Here is a 14683-nt window from a genome sequence, read left to right on the forward strand (position 1 = left end):
TGTGGGTAGTAACATATACTACAAATTGTTATTAGTTGATGAACGTGACTACACGTAAATGTAGATCTCTAAATTGAAACCAGGTTTGTTTTTGCAATTTGACAGAGGAAGATTATACTTCCCTAAAAGAAAAGTGAATTTTAGATATTTAAAAGATGTGTGGTTAAAACAGAATACTTTTACTGAATTAACAGGGAAATTCAGTAAATTTCCTGAATTTACTGGGAAAGTTTTAATTTTAAATTCAATAAAAATAAGCCTTTTTATCTTTTTTAGTGAATATTATTTTTGTAAGCCTTGAATCTGGCATTCTTCAAACCTGGCATCGGACATCCCCTGGATTTGCAAAAGAGCAGCTAGTCTGTAGACGGGCCGGTTTCTACACTTACCCAAGCTACTGAAAGCTCCTCAATCGGTGAAAATATCAACTTCTTATGGAGATGAATTTAGTTTGGAAAATTCTCTTTTAGTCATAGCAGTGGTATTAAATCATCTAAACTGTTTCTAATTTATATTTAATCTCTAGGATTTAAGGCATTCATTTACCATCAGAAGGATTTAACTAATTCCTCTATCTGTCCTTTACCCATTACGTGGCTTCATGACCTCTTCAAAAGCACATTGACTTCACAAGTCCAGAATCTATCAGAACCACCAACAATGCGGGGTTCAAAATGCAGTAGACACTAGAAATTGTTCCTGGAATAAATGAGGCATGGAGAAAAATTTAATAGGTTTGTTTCTTTGAATGTCCTCTGTGATAGCTTTTCAGACCAAACAATAGTCCCTAAAGCTTTTATTCTAAACCAGGGTCTCTCGATCTCTGCACTATCCACATTTTAGTCCAGATAATTCTTTGTTGTAGGGGACTGCCTTCTATACAATAGAATGTTTTGCAACATCCGTGGCTTGTACCCACTAGATGCCAGACACATCCACTGCCCTGAAGCGATGACAGCAAAATATGTTTCTAGATGTTGGCAATTATCTCCTGGGGGAGCAAAATTTGTCCCTATTTGAGAACCACTGGTCTCAACAGTTTGGATGATAGTAGTGTCTGGAAATCAGGAGAGAACTGGGACAATATTCCTAATCATATCGAGAGCATTTTTACCCATGGAATTACGTAATCTTTCTATAGTTACTTAGTTAAATTGATTAGAAATGAGAATAAGGTTAAGGCATTCTCCTTAAAATAACCTCAGCACTCTGTTAAATACATCTGATGCATTATTGCATTTAATCCTTGCAATAACTTTATGTACCCAACTTGCAAGATGAAGGAGAGATTTGACAATAAAATGTCTACCAAAGATCCAAAGGCAATCCACAAATTTAACACCAGTTCTTCTTAAGTAAAGTAGATGCTCTTGTTCACTTCATTACCCTTTTAAAGTCCTATTAGACAGACTCTATTGCAGTCATAGACTACTCCTAATTCTAGATGCAATTCCTGGTCATAAGGGACCCTGATTAAGAGTATGGATGACTCAGCGTCAATGCATTCCCATTACAGGAAAAACATTTCAAGGGCTGTGATTTACTGAAGGTGAGTCATTAGAGTCATAAAAAAAGAACAAACTCTGTATTTTACAGTGACACAAAATGAATGTCTACGATTACTCCATCTCAGATGACACTCCAGTTTATGGAGCCTATCAGAAGAGTAACATTGGAAGAGGATGGTAGGATAACAGCGGGACTTTCTCCAGGAAAAGGTGAAACAGAATCAAAAGGAAAGGGAGTGCTGTCACCTTCACATTTGACACTCATAGGCTGTGCTAAAGAAAACATTTCTGGAATATTTTTAACCTTATTAAGGAAAGTGGACCCTGCTGGGTCACATGGACAAGCTTCCAATCCAATAAGAGTCAGAAATGCAAAAGAAAAATACCCTGGGAAAATTTTCTCCTGCTTATATGTAACAGAGACTATAGTGCATTCCCCTGTCCAGCCTATAATTAAGATGAAAGGCATGTGCCCCTCCAATTTGCCATCCAGTGGCATGGTTAACATTCCATCCTGGCTGCAGTGGCCTGATTCGTCTAATGCAACACATTTTTTCAGGAAAGAAAAAAAAAAGTAAAACACACATTTTACTCTTAAGTGTTTCATAGGATGAGCTATTTCAGTTTCAACTATTTTTAACTATGTTAAAAGAAAACATTTTTGAATTGACCATTTCTTACAAGAACGCAAATATAAGGCTGCCTGTCTTCAAAGTCTAGCTGTCTTGTTTGCTTAAGATGCTGCCTGTTTTGTTGCTGCCATTGCCTGTGACAGGTCAGGCTAAAAAGGTTTGGACAGTGTGGTATGTGCCCAGAAGGCCAGATATTTTCCTCAGCCTCTTGGGGTATCAAAACTTGGCCAAAAACCTTTGAGAAGAAGGCTGTTTGTGAAAACTCTAATACTTTTGAATTCCACCCAGACTGAAAATGGCATGAGAACAGTCTTTTTTCACAGAAAAGCCTCTTTTCCTACCTCTCCTTAAGCCCTTATAGCCCAAGCAGTCAAAGAATAATAAAGCATATCTGGACTGTGATCTCAATCTTGATCTACATAAACACATACAGAACGTTTTCAAAAATGTATATAAATTCTACACAATTATATATATGCATTCATAATTTATATATTTCTGGAATTTATACAGATACATATACTCATACATATATAAATGTCTGGATTCTGCTTTTGATCTTCTAGAAAGACTATCAGTGAATGGTCACTTATAATGTAACAGTTTTGAATAGATTTCATTTCACTTAGAGACTGATATTATTTGAAATATAATTATACCATAATTCCTCACATTACAGTGATATGGAATGAAAGCACACACTCATAGACCATTTTGTGTCTACAGAAGTCACCTTTTGGAAGGTTCAGAAACTATGGGTCTGACCAAATTAAGTCATTTCCTCAGTAGCCACATTTTATCACCCCAAGGAGAATTCACATCAATGAATAAATGAATCATTTCATGTCTTCCCAGCTGAAAAATTCAGACCCAAGTTTTAAAGTTTGGACTCTCATCGAAGGTGTGGAATAAGTAGATGAATCTGCTTCATGCATGTTAACATCATTTTCACTAATTGCAGGCCCAGTAAGACATCCTGCAGATGTGTCCAATCCTGCACCTAAACTTAATATCTAGGGCCTTTTTACCAAACTCCTATTTTTATTCAGGTCAATATGCAAGTTTCCTAGCACAATATATGAGTTTCCTAGCACCACCCAGTTAGCTAGTCATTCAGCTACATTTTAGCCTCTCTTTAAAAGTTCTCTCCTGCCAGCACTGGATCACCCCATTCAGCTCACCCCTGAATGAGTCATGAGGCTTTTGATCACTCACATCATCTAAGGTTCTGCAAAGCCTGTGGTTCTGTGGTCCTGCTCAAAGACCACCAAACAGAATTACTCTGCCATGAGTTGCTAAGAGTTCCCAGACCCAATTCTTCCAAAGACGTATCCAGTGGCTGTTCATTAATCAGTGTTCTCACTGCTCAATCCTACCTCTTTATAATTCTGACTGGTGAAATATAAAACAGGAAGGAGAGAAAGAAGGATTTATTTCACATCAAGATATGTTTTATACATGCAACATATTATTCCCAAAATGACTACAGTCCTGATACAGGTGAGGTCTGCTTTTATAAAGTTAATTATTTAAGAAATAAGAGGGAATAAAAGAAAATACAACAAAGTTATCCATTCCTTTTAGTGATCAGTAAACTAGAATAGTTATTTGTCATGGCAGTTATTAAGCGTGAGCCATTGCTGAAGAAAGGAAAGAAGTTATACCTTGCCTAATGTTTAACGTTAGTCAGGGTTAGTACTGGGACAATAGAGGGGCTCAGGCTAACACAATAAACAATAAGCAACAAGGAAACTTGTTCTGAAATCCAGTAAATCCCTTCTGCACATGGTGTGCACTACTACTCCTACTGGCTCTACCACAAACTACTGAAAGATAATTCTTTTTTGTTTAGGCGTATCACTTCTAAAGTATGCAAAGCTGTTAACTTACAACAAGAGGCGATTGATGTTCTCACTGCCTCATGTAGATAAGATTCAAACTCAAAAAGATTCCTATTAAGATGAATGGTGTCTATGCTGGTTTAATCCCGGCATAGCAAACTGCTTTTATGCAACGGACTCGGGTGGCCTGTCTTAGAATTCTTACCCCCAATCCCCTTGGAGCGTACAGCCACCCAACCACAGTGAAAGTACAATTGCAACAGGAATGAGAAGAAAGATGATCAATGATCAAAGAGAGGACTTCCTAATGCTTCAGAGAACAGACCTTCCTCTAAGTATTCCATCAGCGGCCAAACCCTCCTCTTGGCAGGAATGCTAGAGAGGACACCAGAACAATTGATGGTGCCTGTATGTGATAAACTTTAAGATTTCTTTCAACCTTGCAATGTTATGAAATGGCCTTATTCCAAATGACCGTTCAACTTTAGGAGAAAATTACGGTCTCTGAATTAATTCAAAAGAAAGTTCCAAAATTGTGCCAGGCACAGCTGGATGTTATTAAAAAAAAAATAAAGAGTGGAATCTGTCTTGAAATGTCATTTGACCAACTCATCATTATCATCATCATCATTACATCATTGTTACCACCACAACTATAAAAGTGAAGGGTCTGAGATTTTTCCTCCCTTTTCCATGTGTTTCTCTGAAATTTATTTTTCTGTAGAGTAATCTACCTGCTTAATATTAGAATTTATTTTCACTGTTGAAATAAAAATTAACCAGACTGAAGCAGTTGATAGCATTTAGAGATGTTGAGTTTTGGAGCAGGAAATCCAGAAAAAAACAAACAGCAAAAAAATCCAAACAAAGATAATTAAAAGCTGATTTTCCTCAGTAGAAAATGCCATTGACTTTTATTCTGATGCTGGAAACACACAAGGCAAATTTTTCCACACTGTATACCACTGTACTTGGAATATTGTCTTAAGAAAAGAGACATTGGAGAGTTGGCAGAACGAAGAAATGAAAATACAAATAGGAACCACCTCTGGAATGTGACTATTGTGAAAATTAGAGGACATTCATTGCTGTATATTGTTTATACTTGTTGCCGTTTATTGTCTCACTGGAATACAAGGATGACAACCCAGTTATCACAGTTTTGTGCCTAGCAGTGTGTACAACTCCTAGCACAGAGCGAGTGTATTGCAGGTAAGATGTGCTTGTCAAGGAGCAAAGAGACACTGGTGTTTGTCCTCAGAATGGCTGAATATATTTTGAAACAGGCAAGATTTTTGATGAAACTAGAGATTTTTTTAAAAAGGGGGGATAAATGAGGTTACCAAAAGAGGTATAAAAAAGCAAGAAGTTCAAGCAACCAAAGGAGTTCTAAGAACAAGATGAATTTAAAATAGATCATTCCAACCTGGGACAAGACCCATCAGGGCTGGCAGTTAGTAATTTGGGGGAGGGGAGAGACATGGGGGTGGAGTTGGGGTGGAGGATGAAATTTACCCAGGGCATGCCAAGATGAGGTTGCTACCAGATATCTGTCCACAGAAGCTCAGTGCCAGGAAAGAGAATGGCTGTCAGAGTCTGGGAACCAGGAGAAATGCACAGATCCTGGAAAGTAGGTCATACCATGACTCAGGCTGGAGGGGCTGAGCAGGAGATCAGTCATGGAATGAGCAAAGGTGGGTGACCAGAGAGTTAGGAATGAAACATGGTGTTGGTGGACCTGCACGAGCAAAATCAGGACCTCGCTCTCCACCTGCCACCAGTGCTCAGTGCTGCTGTTTCTCTACCAGCCAGAGCCTGAGCAGACCCTCAGTTGAATGCATTTTGTATGATTTCACCAAATAGACATATGACCAAAATTATCTGAAATGTTTCATATGCTGTATTCATTATTCATTGAACAAATAAGCATTGAGTTCCCACTATGTGCTAAGAACTGTGCTGGGTGCTGAGACCAAAAAGAGGAGAAAATCCTGGCTTTGATCCACTTAGTAATGTCTGTACATGTAAATCAGTCTGCAAGCAGCAAGCTATGGAGAAAACTGTGTTGTAAATATTTTTAAAGGTTGCTTTTTTTAGTTGCTCAAGAACTAGTCAAATAATTTAGGAGATGAATTTGGCAGTGAATTTAGCAGCTTAGAAGTAGCAGAACTCAATAAAATGCAAAACATCACATGATCTATAGAAACCAGGGGATGAAAAGCAGTAGGAGCAAAATCATTCCTCCATTATTTGGGAGGGAAAAAAAGAATGAAAGAAACCCAACCTTCGCTGGTAGAAACTGGAAAGTGACATCTTCTTTACTGAGTCATTTACATAAGGGATAGATGAAGCTAGAAGCTGTTTAGGTTTTGTTATTATTCATCCATAATGACAGACTTTAGTCGAGTGAAAATTTTTTTTAAAGCATCATTTAGAGCTAAGCAGAGGATTAAGTACCATCATTATTGGTTCATACATGATTCTGAAGGCAAAACAAGGTAGTGGTCAGGAACACAGACTTCGGAGAGAGGCTGCCTGGATGTACAACCTCATTTCATCTGTTCACTAGTTTTAGAACCTGAGCAAGTGCCTTTAATTCTTTATAACTTTCTCATCCACAAAAGGTGAATTGTAACAGACTCCACCTCTCATAACTGTCAGAAGGATTAAATAGATTAATGTATGTAATGTGCTTAGGATACTCTTTGTCATGTGTTTAGTACTTCAAAGTGTAGCTATTACTGTGTATTGGGTACCCTATGAGCTGGGAACATAACTAAGTACCCTGGGAGCATAACTATGAACAAGGAAGACACAGTCTTTGTCAAGAAGCTCACATTCTAGTGGAGACACAATTACACCCTATAATAATTGATAGGAAGTATGGGCAGGGATAGAGGAGGGCAGAAGAGTCTACATAATTCTCTAGGGAAGTCAGAGAAGATCTCTGAGGGGGTTACGTGTACCTTGAAACTGAAGGATGAGAAGACAACACTGAGAACAGGGGAAGGTGGAGTGTTTGGTTCAAAGGAATGAGCTTGGTGGGCTCTGAGAGTTGATGGAAGGTTGAGAGTGACTGGTGTACATGAGCAAAGGGAAGACAGGGCTGTGCTGCCAAGATCCTCCCAGAGCTGGGAGACACATTTGAAACCTTTGAAGTTTGATGTGTCATAGTGAAGGGTGCAGTAGGTTTCTAATTCAACACAATCGTTCTCAATCTTGCATCCAATCACTAAGGAAGTCTGACTGCCACCTCCTGAACTCAGGGCTACCCCTTGTCTAGAAACCTTCTGGAATATTTCCCTTGGCCCACATGCTTGTTCTCTTCCAAGGAAACAAGTCTACACACAGCAGCAAGAAGGACTTCTAAATAGGCAAATCACTCCTATTTAAAACCCTCCAGTGGCTTCCCATCTCACTAAAAAAAAAAAAAAAAAAAAAATGCAAACTCCTTCCCATGGTCTTTAAGGCACTACAGGATCTGGTCATTGCTTACCTCTCCTAAATCTTCCCTCACAATCTTCCCCTCATTTACTAAAGCTCAGCCACATTCTGTTGCCTGCAAAGCGAATGCTCATGTCAGGTCTATTATACTTTGCTGTGCCTGCTGCCTGAAATATAATTCTCCTAGATATTGCGCATGGCTTGCACTTTCTCATTAATGTCCATGGTTAAGTGTAATCACCTAACCACTGAGCCCCAAGTGACCGCCCACCCCTACCGCCCAGTCACTCTCTACACTGTACCTTGATAATTTTCCCTTCATTGAACTTACAACTAACCAAGACAATCTTGTTTAATTAACTATTTTTGACCAGAAAACCCCTATTAGAATGTAAGCTCCAAGAGAGTTAGTGCTTTATATGTCATATTGACTGATATACCTCCATTGTATTAGGGTATATGACATAGCAGCATATTTAAAGCATATGCTAAATGTCAAATGAAGGACACTGACCCAGCCTAGTTCTAGTTGCATGACTTCAACAAGTCATTTAGCATCTTACAAACTTGCTTTCTTCCATGTAAAACAGGAAAAACTGTAACTTTTCTCTCCAGCATAATGTATCAAATGTCATGCAGATTCACTAAGATTATATAGGCTAAAGTGATTTCTAAACTACAAAGCACTGTGTAACTATTTGAAAACTGCAAACTATGCTCAGAAAACACTTACTTAATGTTACAGTATAAATGTTGCATTATAAATTGGGAAACATGACTGATATTAGGATGAATAGAATTAAGATTATTAGGAAAGCAGAGAATTTATATTATTTTGGCCTATATTTTAATAAGAATATTAAATTTATTTAATTTAATATAATATATATTATATAATATATAATTTAATATAAAATATTATATAATATATAATTTAATATAATATATATAATATAAATATATATATTTAATATAATATAATATAAACCAGGTGACTGGTTTATTGAACTGTGTGAACTCACTATGAAATAATTTTGTTTTCCTGCAACTGGTGGGTTTAGCTCTGCTTTGTTGAATCACAACACTCTGACTTGATTTCCTTAACTCTTCATGTTTTGCTTATATTGGTTGGAGAACCCAGGAACGTCAGTAAATTGGGGTGACATATGGGGAGGGACAAGAGCAGTTCTATCATTCCTAATAAGTCATGAGAGTTTATAGGGAGAAAACATATAACTCCCATTATTTTTACCTTCTGACAATGTGAGTGCTCCCATCTCCCACTGTCTTCAACACTGGAACTTAAGCCACAATCCCCAGAAAACAAGGGATTCAGTTTCACTTATTGAGTGCTTTCTGTGTGCCAGACACCATAACAAATAAGTTATATGTTACATTATTTAGTTTTCACCTATCTGGGAGGTAGGTAGTATTGCTCAATTTCATGCCATTTATAAGTTGTAGAGTCATTTTGTATAAAAGAATTTATTTTTATTGAAATTGTGAGATATATGGGTAAATTACAATAACATGAAACAGATTGCATTATAGCATTGAAGATTCCTATGCAAACATCCCTAAAGCAAATATGTCTAGGTATCCTCAAACTACCCATTTAAATCTAGTGCTATGAAAACAACCAAAATTATCATCTAATTATGATTTACCTAAGCTGTAGACACATGGTCCCTGATGCTTAGAAAGGATTTCAGGGGCTGTTCCAATTAGTACATCAATGACTCATCACATTCTTCACTGAACCACTTTGATGAGAAATATACTAATTATTAATATAAAAACATAACAATAGTTCCTAGTCTTAGAAACCCATCATCTTATAGAGGATTTAAAACATAAGGTTATAAACATGATCTATTAAAAACATAAATCAAGATGGGCATCTGGTAATAACAAACTGACAGTTTACGCCAATGTTTATTATTAAAAGATAGTTTTGCTGGGTAAAAAAAAAAAAAAAAAAAAAAAAAAATCTATGTTAGAGGTTATTTTGTGCCAGCACATTTGAAGATATTCTTTCACGATACTCCTGATTCTTTAGTTGCTACCCAGAAATCTCCTATAAGACTCTTCTGTTCCCTTTGTACACAGCTGACATTCATCTCTACCTGTTTTAAGATTTTCTTTTAATTGATTCCTGGGCAAGATGGTCAAATAGAAACAACTCTGGTCTGCAACTCCCAGCAAGACCAATGCAGAAGGTGAGTGATTTCTGCATTTCCAACTGAGGTACCAGGTTCATCTCATTGGGACTGGTTAGACAATGGGTGTAGCCCACGGAGGGTGAGCAGAAGCAGGGTTGGCATCACCTCACCCAGGAAGTGCAAGGGGTCAGGGAACTCCCTCCCCTAGCCAAGGGAAACCTTGAGGGACTGTGCCATAAGGGACCATGCTATCTAGCCCAGATACTATGCTTTGCCCATGGTCATTGCAACACACGGACCAGGAGATTCCCTCGGGTGCCTACACCACAAAGGCCCTGGGTTTCCAGCACAATACTGGGTGGCCATTTGGGCAGACACCGAACTAGCTGCAGGAGTTTTTTCTTCATACCCCAGTGTGGCACCTGGAATGCCAGCAAGACAGAACCATTCACTCCCCTGGAAAGGAGGCTAAAGCCAGTGAGCCAAGTGGTCTTGCTCAGTGGATCCCACCCTCCACAGAGTTCCGCAAGCTAAGATCCACTGGCTTGAAATTCTCACTGCCAGCACAGCAGTCTGAAGTCGACCTGGGATGCTTGAGCTTGATGGGGGAAGTGGCATCACCATTACTGAGACTTGAGTGGGTGGTTTTCCCCTCACAGTATAAACAAAGCTGCCAGGAAGTTTGGGCTGGGCAGAGCCCACTGCAGCACCACAAAGCAGCTGTAGCCAGACTGCCTCTCTAGATTCCTCCTCTCTGGGCAGGGTATCTCTGAAAGAAAGGCAAAAACCCCCATCAGGGGCTTATAGATAAAACTCCCATCTCCCTGGGTCAAAGCACCTGGGGAAGGGGTGACTGTGGGCTCAGCTTCAGCAGACTTAAATGTTCCTGCCTACCAGCTCTGAAGAGAGCAGTGGATCTCCCAGCACAGCACTTGAGCTCGGCTAAGGAACAGACTGCCTCCTCAATTGGGTCCCTGACACCTGTGCCTCCTGATGAGAAGACATCTCCCAGCAGGGAGTCAACAGACACCTTATTCAGGAGAGCACTGGCTGGCATCTGGCAGGTGCCCCTCTGGGACGAAGCTTCCAGAAGAAGGGGCAGGCAGCAATCTTTGCTGTTCTGCAGCCTCCACTGGTGATACCCAGGCAAACAGGTTCTAGAGTGCACCCCCCAACAAACTCCAGCAGACCTGCAGAAGAGGGACTTGACTGTTAGAAGGAAAACTAACAAACAGAAAGCAATACCATCAACATCAAAAAAAGAGACAACCATGCAAAAACCCCATCCAAAGGTCACCAACAGCAAAAACCAAGGGTAGATAAATCCACGAAGATGAGGAAAAACCGGCACAAAAAGGCTGAAAGTTTCAAAACCAGAATACCTCTTCTACAAAGGATCACAACTCCTCGCCAGCAAGGGAACAAAACTGGAGGGAGAATGAATTTGACACATTGACAGCAGTAGCTTCAGAAGGTAGGTAATAACAAACTCCTCTGAGCTAAAAGGGCATGTTCTAACCCAATGCAAGGAAGCTAAGAGACTTGATAAAAGGTTAGAGGAATTGCTAATGAGAATAATCAGTTTAGAGAAGAACATAAATGAGCTGATGGAGCTGAAAAACACAGTATGAGGACTTTGTGAAGCATAAACAAATATCAATAGTCAAATTGATCAACTGAAAGAAGGGATATCAGAGATTGAAGATCAACTTAATGAAATAAAGCATGAAGGCAAGATTAGATAAAAAAGAATGAAAAGGAATAAACAAAGCCTCCAAGAAATATGGGACTATGAGAAAAGACTAAACCTACGTTTGACTGGAGTACCAGAAGGAGATGGGGAAAATGGAAACAAGCTGGAAAACGTACTTCAGGATATTGTCCAGGAGAACTTCCCCAACCTAACAAGGCAGGCCAACATGCAAATTCAGAAAATACAGAGAACACCACAAAGACACCCCTCAAGAACAGCAACCCCAAGACATAATCGTCAGATTCACCAAGGTTGAAATAAAGGAAAAAATGTTCAGAGAAGCCAAGGAGTAATGTCAGGTTACCCACAAAGGGAAACTTATCAGACTAACAGCAGATCTCTCTGCAGAAACCTTACAAGCCACAAGAGAATGGGAACCAAAATTCAACATTCTTAAAGAAAAGAGTTTCAACATATAATTTCATATCTAGCCAAACTAAGCTTCATAAGTGAAGGAGAAATAAAATTCTTTACAGACAAGCAAATGCTGAGGGATTTTGTCACCACCAGGCCTGCCTTACAAGAGCTCCTGCAGGAAGCAGTAAGTATGGAAAGGAAAAACCAGTACCAGCCACTGCAAAAACAAACCAAAATGTAAAGACCATTCACATTATGGAGAAACTGTATCAACTAATGGGCAAAGTAACTAGCTAGCATCATAATGACAGATTCAAATTCACACATAACAATATTAACCTTAAATGTAAGTGGGCTAAATGCCCCCATTAAAAGTTACAGACTGGCAAATTGGATAAAGAGTCAAGACCCATCAGTGTGCTGTATTCAGGAGACCCATCTCATGTCCAAAGACATACATAGGTTCAAAGTAAAGGGATTAAGGAAGATTTACCAATCAAATGGAAAGCAAAAAAAAAAACAAAAAAAAAATAAAAAAACAAACAAAAAACAAACCAGGTGCTGCAATCTTAGTCTCACTTTAAACCAACAAAGATCAAAAAACACAAAGAAGGGCATTACATGACGGTAAAGGGATCAATGCAACAAGAAGAGCTAACTATCCTAAATATATATGCACCCAATACAGGAGCATCCAGATTCATAAAGCAAGTTCTTAGAGACCTACAAAAAGACTCAGACTACTACATAATAATAATGGGAGATTTTAATACCCCCACTGTCAATATTAGACAGATCAATGAGACAGAAAATTAACAAGGATATTCAGGACGTGAACTCAGCTCTGGACCAAGTGGACCTAATAGACATCTACAGAACTCTCTACCCCAAATCAACAGAATATACATTCTTCTCAGCACCACATCACACTTATTCTAAAATCAATCACATAATTGGAAGTAAAACACTCCTCAGCAAGTGCAGAAGAACAAAAATCATAACAAACAGTCTCTCAGACCACAATGCAAACAAATTAGAACTCTGGATTAAGAAACTCACTCAAAACCACAAAATCACACGGAAACTGAACAACCTGCTCCTGGATGACTACTGGGTAAATAACAAAATTAGGGCAGAAATAAATAAGTTATTTGAAACCAATGAGAACAAAGACACAATGTACCAGAAGCTCTGGGACACAGCTAGAGCAGTGCTTAGAGGGAAATATATAGTACTAAATGCCCACAAGACAAATTGGCAAAGATCTAAAATCGACACCCTAACACCACAACTGAAAGAACTAGAGAGGCAAGAGCAAACAAATTCAAAAGTTAGCAGAGGACAAGACATAACTAAGATTAGAGCGGAACTGAAGGAGATAGAGACATGAAAAAACGCTGCAAAAAAATCAATGAATCCAGGAGCTGGTTTTTTGAAAAGATTAAAAAAATAGATACACCACTAGCTACACTAATAAAGAAGGAAGGAGAGAAGAATCAAATAGACACAATAACAAAATGATAAAAGGGAGATCACCACTGATCCCATAGAAATACAAACTACCATCAGAGAATACTATAAACAACTCTATGTGAATAAACTAGAAAGTCTAAAAGAAATGGATAAATTTCTGGATACATATACCCTCCCAAGACTAAACCAGGAATAAGTCAAATCCCCTAATAGACCAAAAACAAGCTCTGAAATTGAGACAGTTTTTAATAGCCTACTAACCAAAAAAAAACTCAGGACCAGACAGGTTCACAGTCAAATTCTACCAGAGGTACAAAGAGGAGCTGGTACAATTCCTTCTGAAACTATTCCAAACAAGAGAAAAAGAGGGACCCCTCCCTAACTCATTTTATGAGGCCAGCATCATCAAGATACCAAAATCAGGAAGTGACACAACAAAGAAAGAAAATTTCAGGCCAATATCCCTGATGAACATTGATACAAAAATCCTCAATAAAATACGCAAACTGAAACCAGCAGCACATCAAAAATCTTATCCACCACGATCAAGTCAGCTTCATTCCTGGGATGCAAGTCTGGTTGAACATATGCAGATCTATAAACGTCATCCATTACATAATCAAAACCAATGACAAGAACCACGTGATTATCTCAATAGATGCAGAAAAGGCCTTCAATAAAATTCAACATCCCTTCATACTAAAAAACACTGAATAAACTAGGTATTGATGGAACATATACTTAATGTTGGAAGTACTGATGGAGCATAATACTTAGTTTATTATCTCAAAATAATAAGAGCTATTTATAACAAATCAACAGCCAATATCATACTGAATGGGCAAAAGCTGGAAGCATTCCCTTTGAAAATCAGCACAAGACAAGGATGACCTCTCTCACCACTCCTATTCAACATAGTTTTGGAAGTTATGGCCAGGGCAATCAGGCAAGAGAAAGAAATAAAGGTATTCAAATAGGAAGAGAGGAAGTCAAATTATCTCTGTTTGCAGATGACATGATTGTATATTTAGAAAACCGCATCATCTCACCCCAAAAACTCCTTAAGCTGATAAGCAACTTCAGCAAAGTCTCAGGATACAAAATCCGTGTGCAAAAATCACAAGCATTCCTATACACCAATAATAGACAGAGAGCCAAATCATGAGCAAACTCCCATTCACAACTGCTGCAAAGAGAATAAAATACATAGGAACACAACTTACAAGCAATGTGAAGGCCCTCTTCAAAGAGAACTACAAAGCACTGCTCAAGGAAATAAGAGAGAATACAAACAAATGGAAAAATATTCCATGCTCATGGATATGAAGAATTAATATTGTGAAAATGGCCATATTGCCCAAAGCAATTTATAGATTTAATGCTATTCCCATCAAGCTATCATTGACTTCCTTCACAGAATTAGAAAAAACTACTTCAAATTTCATATGGAACCAAAAAAGAGCCCATATAGCCAAGACAATCCTAAGCAAAAAGAACAAAGCTGGAGGCATCA

The sequence above is a fragment of the Papio anubis genome, chromosome 1 (genome assembly GCF_008728515.1).
Source record: "Papio anubis isolate 15944 chromosome 1, Panubis1.0, whole genome shotgun sequence".
Taxonomy (NCBI): domain Eukaryota; kingdom Metazoa; phylum Chordata; class Mammalia; order Primates; family Cercopithecidae; genus Papio; species Papio anubis.